Source organism: Sus scrofa, chromosome 1, assembly GCF_054392235.1.
Source record: "Sus scrofa isolate SSC_HxYL_T2T_F1_AM1 chromosome 1, Sscrofa_HxYL_maternal_Yorkshire_Landrace_v2.0, whole genome shotgun sequence".
In the NCBI taxonomy this organism is placed as follows: Eukaryota; Metazoa; Chordata; class Mammalia; order Artiodactyla; family Suidae; genus Sus; species Sus scrofa.
In genome coordinates, this window is record NC_139383.1 from 21,902,021 (window position 1) to 21,915,284 (window position 13,264).

The window sequence follows — 13,264 nt, forward strand, 5'->3', positions numbered from 1 at the left end:
TTTTGTGGGTTCAATTGCTGTCCTTGCTCAGTGGGTTAAGGATCCGGTGTTGCCGTGGTGTAGGTCAAAGACACAGCTCTGATTCTGCATTGCTGTGGCTATGGCGTAGGCCCGTGGCTATAGCTCCAATTAGACCCCTAGCCTGGGAACCTTCATATGTCGTGGTGCAGCCCTGAAAAAGACAAAAAGACAAAAAAAAAAAAAAAAAAAAAAACCCGAAAAACAAAAAAATCCACCCAGAGTCATACATGCCCAAGCCAGCCTTAATCCTACAGATATGGTGTCTGACCCCTTTTGGCCTCACCCTGCCCTAGCCTACTAGTACCCCTTGCTAGTTGCTTGATGACAGTGGAGTCTTACCTCATGACTCCAGGAGCCCCTTTAGACTGGTGCTATTAGAAACCCTAAGGCCACTTGATTGTACTATGCCACAAATTCCAAGTCTATTTTCATTAACTTCCCCAAACATAAAACCCTGTGGTCATCTAATCTCCCCTGTATCATCACACTTGTTCCTATGCTGCTGCTGCTTCTCCTTCTTCTTCTCCTTTTTTTATGGCCATACCTGCAGCATGTGGAAGTTCCCAGGCCAGGGGCTGAATAGACGCTGCAGCTGCTGGCCTACATCATAGCAATGCCAGATCCGAGCTGTATCTGCAACCTATGCTGCAGCTTGTGGAAACACCAGATCCTTGACCCACTGAAAGAGACCAGGGATCGAACCTGCATCCTCATGGACACTATATGGGGTTCTTAACCCACTGAGCCACAACAGGAACTCCTATGCTTCTTGTTTTAATTCTAGTTTTCTGCAGTGATATTGCCTCTATAATTCCAATGCAAATAAACTTTCCTATTTCCTTAACTAATTCCATATCCAAGAATCTTCTGCATGCCCCCATGGGCATCTCAAACTCAACATGGCCAGGGATGAACTTTTTGTATCCTTTTGCCCACCCTATCTCTGTAAACCTATGTCTCTGCCATTGACACCACCACCCATCCAACTGACCATCCTTCTCCTTTACCCAGCATCCTGCCTTATCAAATCCTATAGGGTTTACTCTCAGAATACTTCATATGTCAGAATAGAAACCTTGAGCATTTGGAATAGAGCTCCCTGGCTTTTTCAATTAGAAAGACAGTCTTCCGTCAAACTCAAGCATTTTTTGAGGAGGGCAAATTTAACTGATAGATAGTCAAATGTCTATATTTAAATTGTTAATTTAGCTGTACATGAAAATTTAAAATGGCACATAAAGAATAAGATATTAAGTTAGAAATTAACATCCTCACTCATGTTTCATGAAACAGTTTTATTCAAACTCCTCACACGTAATTTTGACATCAGGGTTTCTTTTATCACTGGGGCAACCTATAGAATTAATATGGTTTTCTAGAGCAAATCATGGTCAATTCTGTTTGACATAGCATTTTTAGAATCCAAATGTGATTCTGTCTCTGAAAACATTTCCTAAAGTCATAAGAACCCGTCAAACAGCTGAGTTTTTTTTTTTTCCTACTGCATACTATAGTCCTCCCCATGTAAGCACTTAATATATTCATTTTAAAGTAACCTTTCAAATGCTTGTTTATAACACCATGGAACACTTGTGATTGTGAGGTCATAATCCCAGGAAAAATTGCTGCAGCTCAATGAATTGATTTTGCCTTTTTTTGGGGACAGAATCAGCCAGAAGACCTCTTTAATACCCCAGACCAGCATTGATTCAAGCCATTTCATGCCAATATGCCTTCTCCAAACAGAGGGTGACCATATGCCCAGCTGGCCGGGGACAGTCCTGGTTTACCATGTTGTTCCTGTGTAATTATCAATTGGACCATCTCAAAAATGTCCCTGTTTTAAATCATTAATCATATCATCAAGTACCAGTTTGTTGTTCCAAATAAAGGAATTAAAACAACTCCCTAAAAAGGATTTGTGAGAATTCAAATGTAAGGTCTCTTTTTGTTTTCTGAAGGATTATGTGGGGATGGGGAAACACTTCATCTAACATTTAGGCATCGACAGTGTTTCCCATTCCCTCTCACACTAGCCTCCCAAGTGGTCTCTCTGCTTCCAGCAAGTCCCCACTCAGTCCAGCTTCTCCTGTGCTGTGTCTCCCCTGCTTCTGACCCTTTAAAGGTTCCCCGCTATCTATAGGATTAAAGCCAAGCTCCTAATGTGGCTTACAACACCCTCTTTTCCTGGATTCCCTTTTGCTTCCTACAACTCATTTCCTGCTCTTCCCTATGTGCTAGACTGAACCACAGCTGTCCAAGTATGTTCAGATCTGCATTGGTGGCCCCTGGCAATATTACCTTATAAAAAAAGGACTTTGCAGCTATGATTAGTCCTGAGATAGGGAGATTATCCTAAAATTATCTAGGTGGACCTTTTGAGAGGGAGGCAAGAAGGTCAGCGAGGAAGTAGGGAATAGGAGGGAAGGCAGAACCGAAGGAAAAGGTGATATGGTGCCAGAAGCAGAGATGGGAGTCATTCACTTTGAAGATGCAGGAAGAAGGGGCCACACACTAAGGAATGCAGACCAACAGCAAAGATGAAAAAGACCAGGAAACAGATTCTTTCCTAGAGCCTCCAGGAGGGATCAGCCCTCCTGACACCTAGACATTAGCCCTTGAAACTGAATGTGGACTTCTGAGCTCCAAAGTTGCAGAGAGAACACATTTATGTTGTTTTCAGCCACGGTGTTTGTGGCAATGTGCTACAGCAGTCACAGGAAGCACTACATCCTACTGAGTGCTTCATATTCCAGCAACTCCAGCCTGTCTGATGCTCACCACCTACATCATGCTCTTTCCTGCCTCTGCTGCTTTGCTGCCATCGTTCCTGCCTGCAATGCTCTTTCCCTCCCACTCACCTTGCTTTCTCACTCCAGCCCCCATTTGCTTGGTCAAATCCTATTTACCCATATGGCTCAGCGTGGGCATTCGAGTCACTGACTTCCACACGTACATTCACCTAGGTGGGGTTGGTACTTTTCCTCTGGCTCCCATGATCCCTTCACACTCCTCTAGGATTTCATTTTCCATAGTTCCTTAAAATTGTCTATCTGATTGTCATCTCCAACAGTCCAAGAAAGGGCTTCGTGAAGAAACTATGCCTTATTTATTTTTCTATCTCCATATTCAGTAGGTGCTCAAAAATTGTTCGTTGAGGAGTTCCTGCTGTGGCACAGTGGGGATCCTCAGCCAGGAAAGTGGGCTAAAGGATCTGGCATTGCTGCAGTTCTGGCATAGACCGCAGCTACAGCTCGGATTCAGTCCCCGGCCCGGGAACTTCCATATGCCGCAGGTGTGGCCATAAAAGAAAAAAAATTGTTTGTTGAATGATTGAAAAAAATGAATTTAAAGAACTTAATGAACAAATATTTCTTGTAAGAAATATTGGGTTATCCTTTGCCCACTTCCAAGTGACTTCAGGATGAACAACTTATGTTCAATATTTTATTAGGTATCATCCCAGAAGAAATTGTGATTGCTGCCAATTGGAGAGATCCTAGGAATAGGAATCAAAATGAAAGAGTTCCATATCTCTTTCATCTCTTACAGAGGAAGGCTTTCTGGAATCCTCACCCAGGGATAGCTGTTCAGTGTATCAGAGGAAACTTCCCCTTCAGATAAACTTGTTCATCAGGGTCCAGGGGCCCAGGTGCTAAGTCCCACTGGGTAATGGGGACCTCAGTTCAAATGGGTGTGTGCCATAAATGCCTCATCCCACACCTCAGCCCAATGGGACTGTGTTTCTCCATGGGCAGGTCATTCCCTCTCTGTACCCTTGCTCACAGTTCTTCCTCCTCTTGGGATGCTGTTCTTTCTCACTTTCCATGTTGACATAGATCAACCTACTCATCCATTGAAGTTCAGCTTCTAGAGTGATCCCAACCTCTGGCTGGTCATTTTGTAGCTCAGAATGAGAGAATATGAATAATTCAGCCCAGCCCATTACTACCATGAAAGCAGCTGAAGATCAAGTTCCTCCAAGATGGAGCCAACAACATCTCTACTAGAGAGAGCGCATTTTCTGAGAAAAGCAAGCATATCTTTGGAATGGTGGTGAAATCTGCCATAGAGGCCTCTGAGCATCCTCCTGTGTATATTCTGTGGCCCATTATGCTAATTTCCTTTCCTCTTTACCTTCCTTGTAACTGGGTGATTATGCTGCAGATCCCTGGGTACTAGAATTTGCATTGCAATATGAGGCTCCATTATATGCTTGCAAATTATGGGCCCAGGGCTGAAGCTCTGATGTGGGAGTTGCCTTCACATAAGTCAGAAGAAGTTTTGTATACAGGAGTGTGGCTCTGGGAATAAAGAAACTTCCCCCCCGCCCCAATCACAATTTAATATTTAAAAATAAAATCTCAGCTACAGAAAAATAATAGGAGCAGGCCCACCATAAAAGGAGCAGGAGAACTGAAATGAAGTGCTCTCATAAAAGTTTCATAAAAAAATAAACCACACACCTATGACACACTTGGGAGAAATGCCATAAAATTTCTACACGCAAAGAGGCAATGTTCCCTCCATCTTCCTTTCCTGTTCAACAAGCATTTGTTCTGAATTCTCAAGTCCCTACAGGTGAGTGTTGACAGGTTTTACAGCATTTCAGAGGGAAAAAGTTTACAATCACTGGGTTGGGAAGAGGGGAAAGAGAAATGAGCCCCATCCTGGGAAATCACAGGGTACTGGTGTCAGGGGACAAGGATTCTCATACAACCCTGTTCTTCCTAATCCAGGTTTTACAGGAATACGTAGTTCCAGTTTTTGTTGTATTCAGGAGAAAGAAAGCACGGTGTGTTGAGGAAGAGGAGTCTTCTTCGTGGTAAGAAGACCTGGGTTCTGGTCTCATTTTACCTCCTAACCCTTTACAAGACCTTAGTGTTTTCATCTATGTATCAAAGACTTTGAACAAGGATATCATCAAGGTTCCTTCTACTGTCATATTTTATTTTATTTTATTTATTTTTTTTTTTGTCTTTTTGCCATTTCTTGGGCCGCTCCCGCGGCATATGGAAGTTCCCAGGCTAGGGGTCTAATCGGAGCTGAAGCTGCTGGCCTACACCAGGGCCACAGCAATGCTGGATCCGAGCCACGTCTGCAACCTACACCACAGCTCACGGCAATGCCGGATCGTTAACCCACTGAGCAAGGGCAGGGATCGAACCTGCAACCTCATGGTTCCTAGTCGGATTCGTTAACCACTGCACCACAACGGGAACTCCCTACTGTCATATTTTATTCTTCTAGTTGAATATTCTAGTTGTGTCACCTAGTGCTCACTGAGTACGTGAAGACTAGTTTAGTGAGGGTCACAACCTATAGCCACAAAGGCAAAATCTTTACCTGAAGGATATTTTTCCAGCATTGATCTACATAAAGGAGTTAGTGACACCAATTCTAGAGCCCGGTCTTTGGCCCCTGTCTGTTTTGTTGGCCTGGGCAAAGTGCATTCTATTCTGCCCCAAAAATCTTCCATAGAGAGTTGATTTCTCTGTAGAGGATGTGTGTGTGTGTGTGCGCGAGAGTGTGTGTGAGAGACAGAAACAGAGAAACAGAGAGACAGAGCAGCGAGAGATAAATACACAGAGAGAGAGTTATGTTCTGAGAAATACAGTATTAAAATTCGTGGAATTCACAAAACTATGGGTGGAGAAGTTAGGCAGTCCTGAACCAGTGTGTTAGAAAAATAGCAACAGAAAAGTATTCTTAAATGTAAATAACTTTTAAATTCCGGAGTTCCCATCGTGGCGCAGTGGTTAACGAATCCGACTAGGAACCATGAGGTTGTGGGTTCGGTCCCTGCCCTTGCTCAGTGGGTTAACGATACGGCGTTGCCGTGAGCTGTGGTGTAGGTTGCAGACACGGCTCGGATCCCGCGTTGCTGTGGCTCTGGCGTAGGCCGGTGGCTACAGCTCCGATTGGACCCCTAGCCTGGGAACCTCCATATGCCGCGGGAGCGGCCCAAGAAATAGCAACAACAACAACAAAAGACAAAAAGACAAAAGACAAAAAAAAAAAAAAAAAGTTAGTAAATTCTACTCTATTCTCTGCTTTAACTATAGGTCTGTGTTTAAATGAGGTTTATATGCAGTAAAGTGATTTTAGGCTCTAAGAAATTCATTAAATGAATTATTTAAAAATTATATGTGATAAAATCCTTCCATTTTCAATTAAGTTCTACTTATTTCAAAAAACATCCAACATAATAAATTATGACACAGATTCCAAGACTGCTGCCCTATAACAAAATGGCAGAGCGTCTCTTGAATTTCATTACTATGAAATTTGATCCATGTGGAATCTTAAATAAGATAAACAGGTAGAAACAATCTACAATGACAATCATGAACTTAAATCTTCTTTTTCCAGTCAATTGATGTATTTGGAGGCAGTGTAGTATTAGAAGACAAAGAGTTCAAAGTTTGGAGTCATGCTATTCTGGGCTCAAGCCCTGGCATTGCCACATGTGTGACCTTGGGTGAGTTCCTCAATCTGGCTAAACTTCAGGTTCCCCATCTATCAAATAGAGTATTTTAGGGAATGGTTGTGAAAATTAGAGATAATGTATTTAAGTACATGGTGAATAGCATGATAGGAGCTCAGTAATAATAGCTATTGCTATTCCATTTAATGGACCTGGCCTGTTATAACACTCTCAGCTACGCTCTGCATGCAGGGTGAGAAAGCACCAATACATCTTGCTTATGGATAGGAGAGCAGGCTCTCTCCTCATTGAGATAAAGCATCATGGAGGAAGACCTGTTAATAGGAACATATGTGAAAATTATTCTCCGGCAGTCACACCTTGATTTCCTATTGTCATGGCAATAGGATGGGATGGGATCCCTTACTCCCATTCTAGCCACATCATCATGGTCAGTGTCCTCCTCCCCCACAACTTTTTACACCCTCATTGGAAAGTCTAATGAATGACCCTTTTGAGGGAAGTTCTTACATGCCTGGGATGGGAAGCTGGGATGTGAATGTCTAGGATCACCCCAAGCAACGTACAGAATTTATAGTCTGTATACCTTCAGTCTAATGAGATGTGCCATTGCAAAAGCCTTGGCAGCTGAAAAGAGGTGCTGTCACTTCCCTGCTCAAGAACACTCCAACAGCCTCTCATCATTAAAAAAATACAGCACAACACAACAGAAAGAGAAATGAAAATGCTTTAGTATGTTCTACACAGTCCGACAGGATCTAGGCCCTCTCCACAATGTCTCCCACTATTCTCTTCTCACTCTGCTTTGTCCATGTTGGTCCTGCTTTCAGCCTTCACACTCCCCTTCTTCTGAATCTTTGCATGGCTCACTCTTTTGCTACATTCAGGCTCTGTTCAAGGAAGACGTCCTGGGCAACCCTGGGTAGTAGAGTCCTCCCCAGTCCTTCCTCCCTTCCTCCTTCTCTTTTCTCTACTTCTTTCCTTTCCCCTCATCCCTACCTCCTCCTATTCCACTTTTTCTCCTTCTCCTCCTCCTCCTCCTTCTCCTTTGCACTTATCACTACTGGAAATTTACGTATTTACTTATTTTTATTTTCTTTTGTCTTTCCTGCCCACTAGAATATAAGTATCATGAAAGTGAGGGATTTATGTGTCATGTTCATTGCTGTACCTTATGTGCTTCCAACAGTGCACAGCATGTAGCAGATGCTAAATCAATGAATGAATAAATAAAGGAGAAAGAGAAGCAAGAAACTAGACTTTCTTTCATACTAAGTCATGATTTTCCAATTCTAGGAGACTGTGAATATTTTCCAAGTGCAATTAGGTTTGATGTTTTAATGAATCTCTGTTTTCAGTCTACACAAGGACATGATTACTTAAACCTGTTCCTTTTTAGATGTGGTGTAATATTACATTTAGTGGTAGTATGTTTCTTTTAGTTCAAGTTACTCTAGTCTCTAAAGCAGGTGTGTATCTTTAGGTTGGCAGTGAAATTGCCACATAGGTCTCTTTGTATATTCTCTTATGTATATTCTGTGGCCATTATGGTAAGTTCTTCTCTACTTTCTGCAGCAGTGAGTCTTAAACTGCAGAAGTACTTGAGTTGTCCACTGCAATAAACCCAGCAGCACTGTCAATAAGGGATACTTTAGACCAAGACTGCAAGCTCAAGGAGGCCGGGAACCATTTCTGTTTCTCTCAGTTTTATACCTAGCACATAGAACAGTACTTGGTACATAATATATTGAGAAACATAACAGATGTGATTAAATACGTAGAGATAACTCTTGTTTTTCTTGAATACTTTAGCACTGTAGACAACTAATGAGACTACTTATTTTTGCCTTAACTTTATGTCTAAGTAACCACCTAGTGAGGTTATGGAGGCATTGATTCCCCATTATCCTTTCTGCTTCTCTTGATGGGATGGATCCTCACTCTCCCTGGTCGTCATTAGAATTTTCCTGGTTTGTGTTTTTGTCCACATCTGCTGCTACTTCATGTTTCTTGTTTGACTCTAATCTCCACAAGGAGCTGTGAAGGTGGGGGATGTTTACGTCTCAACTTATGGACTAAGTTTTCTCAGGCCAACCCTAGGTGACACAGCCTCAAGGTAACCTGAGATCTTTGTCACGTGTCCAGTATGTAATCTGAACCTTCAATGTGACAGCACTCCCTTGAGGACCTTGGGTACTGACTTACCCAAGGTAGTACCAGAAGATGAAGGAAGGTACCACATGACTCATTCTGATCTCAATGAGTATCCCCAATAACTTAGGTTTTTTAATTCTCCCCTATCTTAGGGTGATTTCAGTGTCTCCCCTACTGGGACACCTTATCCTACCCACAGGTGTTTGGCAACCTTACTCTCCCATTCTGGTCTTAAAAGTTCTCTTTAACATCTATTCCAAACACCCTAGAGGCAGTCGTGCAAATAAGACCACTATAGATCTGGAGTTAGAGGCAGGCAGGTAAAAATTTAACTCCCTACTTACAGATTTTTGTTATGAACTACTTCATTGACTAATATCCAAATAGGAAAAAAATGTAGAGAATTTTATTACAATTCTAACAATTCTTTTCCAAACCCTTCTAACTCAATATTTACTTATTTAAAAATACTTCCACTACTCTTCTCTCCTTAATGGAGTAACAAGCCAAAGTAAATTATGCTTCATTTCCATTTGCTTTATCAAAACTCTGAAATTTAATGCAGTATGTTGATTTTTGCTTTATTCCATGTTTTTATTTTTTAGAATGAGTTTAACAACTTCCTCAATTATATCCCACAATAACCATATTCCTGACTTCAGCTGCCTCTCTGAGGATGGGAATTGCCATCATCACTTCAAAAAGTCAATTTCAGCTAAGAACATCTCTGTCCACCAGCAGACATCCATTCATTAGCAGAAGACTCAAATTCTTTATATAATATGGGCTTTTAACTTGTCTTTTTTATTATGCGGGACCAAATAGAACATTTTATTATTAACACATAAACTAAAATTTTTTTTTCCAGTCCAGAGTAAACAGTGGACTTCATGGGAAATAACAGAGCATAAGAGCCCTATTATTATTTCCTATTAAATGATTTAATAGGAAAATATTTGTTTATTGAGCACCTACTATGTGCCAGAGAGTATAAATATTGTTGAGGCAAAGAGTAGCTAAGTTCTATGTCCTTAAGGAGTGCAGGGTCTAGTCAAAGGGTTAATTATGTTAGGGTTAAAGGAGTAATTTACTGATGAGTATAATTGATTTATTTCAGACCGCTAATGGAACTGGGAGGATCAGCAGTGGTCTGTGGGAGGGACCAGACATCCCTGAGGGGGACGATCAGACATTAAGAATCAAGAGGTTCCTCCCTCTTTCCTCCCTCCTTTCCTCCTTCCCTCCCTCCCTCCCTCCTTCGATTCCTCCCTCCCTCCCCAAACCCTTCCTCTGCCCGGTGCCAACCTTTTCTTCCCATCCCCTCCACCAATCTCTTCTCTTCATTTCCTTTCACAAGCTAGTAGGTTATGGGAGGAAAGACTCTTCTTCAGATCTTTTGTCCCAAAATGGAAAAAATAATGCCCACTTCCGTCAGCTTCTTTAAGGTATTTGGTCTCAAAAGCACTTTACCAAAGCCCTTCAAAAGGCCACTCACCTGTTTGCTGAAGGTAAGTCATGCTCTGGAGTTAAGATTCCCTTCTTTGCCACAGGAAGGGAGGAGGTTGTTTTTCACGCACTTGGGGAGGGCTGTCAGTGGTTTGTTGAATTTATGGCAAGCCTACTTTAGGATGCTGTTGGCTCACTGAACTCAGTTTCTCAATGTACAAGAAACTTGACAAGACCTGATAAGACCATCTGGACTTTTTCAAGGGGCAATGCTAACCATTATGCCTCCAAATTACCTGTGCTATAAGAATGGCCAGTTTCACTCTAATTAATACATAGCTCCACCAAGAAATAGGCAAAACAATTTTTAGGAGTTTTCTGATCTACTTTTGCATTGTTCGACTTGATTTTTATAGCATATATTTTATACAAAGTAACAAAATTATAACTGATATTTTATGTTAATAGTATCAACTACATACTGACTACCTGTTTTGAGCCATTAGTACATTCTAAATACATTAGCGTCATTTTGTACACATAATTTTCACTTCAAACTACAACCATGCAAGATATGCAGTATTATTTACCATTTAACAAGTAAAAAAACAGCATCAGAAAAGTTAAGTCACACAGTTGGTAAGTGGCAAAGCCAAGATTTAAGCATAGATGTGTATATTAATACTATCATATGTATGTATTTACATATGTCAGTAAATTACATGGTAAATTATCCTCATGTTTATTTTTGCAAGAATGGTTATAATTAAAAGACAAGCTTTTCTTCTTTTCATTTAAAAAGCTGGCTTTTAGGGAAGGAGATGACAATTAATGACAGATGTCAGTAAATTTTTAGAACTGAGAAAGGAGGTTTTGGGAGTTCCTGTTGAGGCCCAGTGGAAACAAGTCTAAGATCTATGAGGATGCGGTTTCAATCCCTGGCCTCACTCACTGGGTGGAGGATCCAGCGTTGCCGAGAGCCATGGTGTAGGTCACAGAGGTGTCTTGGATGACATGTTGCTGTAGCTGTGGTGTAGGCCAGCAGCTGTAGCTCTGATCCGACCCATAGCCTGGGAACTTCCATATGCCGCATCTGTGGCCCCAAAAAGCAAAAAAAAAAAAAAAAAGTGAATGTTAAATATTTATTTAATAACATTTTAATAAAACTAGATGAGGATGATAGGAGATAGACATGAGATGAGGAGTTGTAAGCTTAAGAGGCCCAATTCCTCATTCCCCTTAGTAGAAAGTCAGTAGGAAAAAAAGAAGATATCAAGACAAAGAAGTTTAAGCACATATAAGAAACATGGAGATAAATATCAGAAGACAAAAGAAAAGGAGTTGAAATTAGTCATTCATGTAGCAGGAGTTGAGGATAAGGAGAACTGGAACCTTAGAACATATCTGACTTTTAAAATCAAAGTTGAGTATTATCCTCATGCAAAATAAAAGAAAGCATATATAGGAGTTTCCATCATGGCTCAGTGGTTAACGAATCTGACTAATATCCATGAGGACTTGGGTTAGATCCCTGGCCTCGCTCAGTGGGTTAAGGATCTGGCGTTGCTGTGGCTGTGGTATAGGCTGGCAGCTGTAGCTCTGATTCAATCCCTAGCCTGGGAACCTCCATATGCCCTGGGTGTGGCCTTAAAAAGACAAAAAAAAAAAAAAAAAAAGACAAAAAAAAAAGAAAAAAGAAAAGAAAGCATATATAGGCAATTGCAGATAACTTACAAAATATAGATTAATATAGGTAGAACAAAGATCATCTCTGAATAATTTCACCAAACTTAACCACTAATGAACATCTTAGTGTATTGTCCTTCAATAAATATTTTCGTTACAAACTAAATGTATTTAAATATGTTCACACACATATTAAGAAAGATTGTGTTTTTGTAAATACTTACTATAAGAGGTATTCTCCCATGTGATTAAATTTTTTCCCTAAGTTTTATATAATATTCATTTGTTTGAATCATGTAATTGGCCATTTCTCTCTCTCTCTCTCTTTTTTTTTTTTTTTTTTTTTGTCTTTTGTCTTTTTGCCATTTTCTTGGGCCGCTCCTGCGGCATATGGAGGTTCCCAGGCTAGGGGTCCAGTTGGAGCTGTAGCCACCAGCCACAGCCACAGCCACAGCCATGCCGGATCCAAGCTGCGTCTGCAACCTACGCCACAGCTCATGGCAACACCGGATCCTTAACCCACTGAGCAAGGCCAGGGATCAAACCCACAACCTCATGGTTCCTAGTCGGACTCGTTAGCCACTGAGCCACGACAGGAACTCCCATTTTTCTCTCTTGAACATTTAACTTTTAAAATGTATTACTTCATTTAGTTATTACAATAGCGTTTCGAACTACTTCCTTTTTATTTTTCTTTTTTTGCTTTTTAGGGCCAGAGTTGTGGCAAATGAGAGTTCCCAGGCTGGGGGGTCAAATCAAGCTGCCACTGCCAGCCTATACCACAGCTCACAGAAACACGGATCCTTAACCTGCTGAGTGGGGCCAGGGATTGAATCCGCATCCTCATGGATACTAGTCAGGTTCCACAACAGGAACTCCCATTGAGTTGCTATAATCCTACCCCCTCTTTTTTGCTTTTTTTCCCCCAAAAAAGACTCTGAAAAACATATGTAATGTGCTGTTATGGGATGAGTTATTTTTCCCCAGATTTTATGTTGAAATCCTAACCCTAGTACCTCAGAATGTGACTGGATTCGGAGATGGGGCCTTGAATGATGCAATTAAATTAAGATGAGGTCATTAGGGTGGTCAGTAGTCTCACATGACTTGTGTCCTTATAAAAGGAAATTAGGACACACACAGGTGCCAAGGAGAGATCATGTGAAGACACAGGAGAAGAATAATGGTCATCTACAAGATCCCCAAAGAAGCCAACTCTAATAACACCTTCATCTTGAACTTCTAGCTTCCAGAGGTGTGAGAAAATACATTTCTGTTGGTTAAGCCACCTAGTCTGGGGTATACTATTTTGGCAGTGCTAGCAAACTAACACACTCACCTATGGTCATGTACCAAAGGCCACCCCTGGGTTCATAATACAGGTCTTTTGAACCCAGATTTCAGACCCCATGCTCTTTCCCTAATACCCGGCCCTCACACACACACAATGCATATGGACACATGTGCATTCAGCTCCCCTAAAAGTCACAGTCTATCTCATTGCATACA

At 41.3% G+C, this 13,264-nt stretch overlaps 1 long non-coding RNA gene across 2 annotated transcripts in view; it reads left to right on the top strand.

Moving 5' to 3' along the window:
- Nucleotides 1–13,264, top strand: part of LOC110256604 (uncharacterized) — a 138,558-nt gene that overhangs the window by 31,597 nt on the left and 93,697 nt on the right. For both annotated transcript variants that reach the window (XR_014845306.1, XR_014845305.1), the window contains exon 3: nucleotides 4,761–4,846. This is a non-coding gene — a long non-coding RNA (uncharacterized LOC110256604). The remainder of the gene's footprint in view (nucleotides 1–4,760; nucleotides 4,847–13,264) is intronic.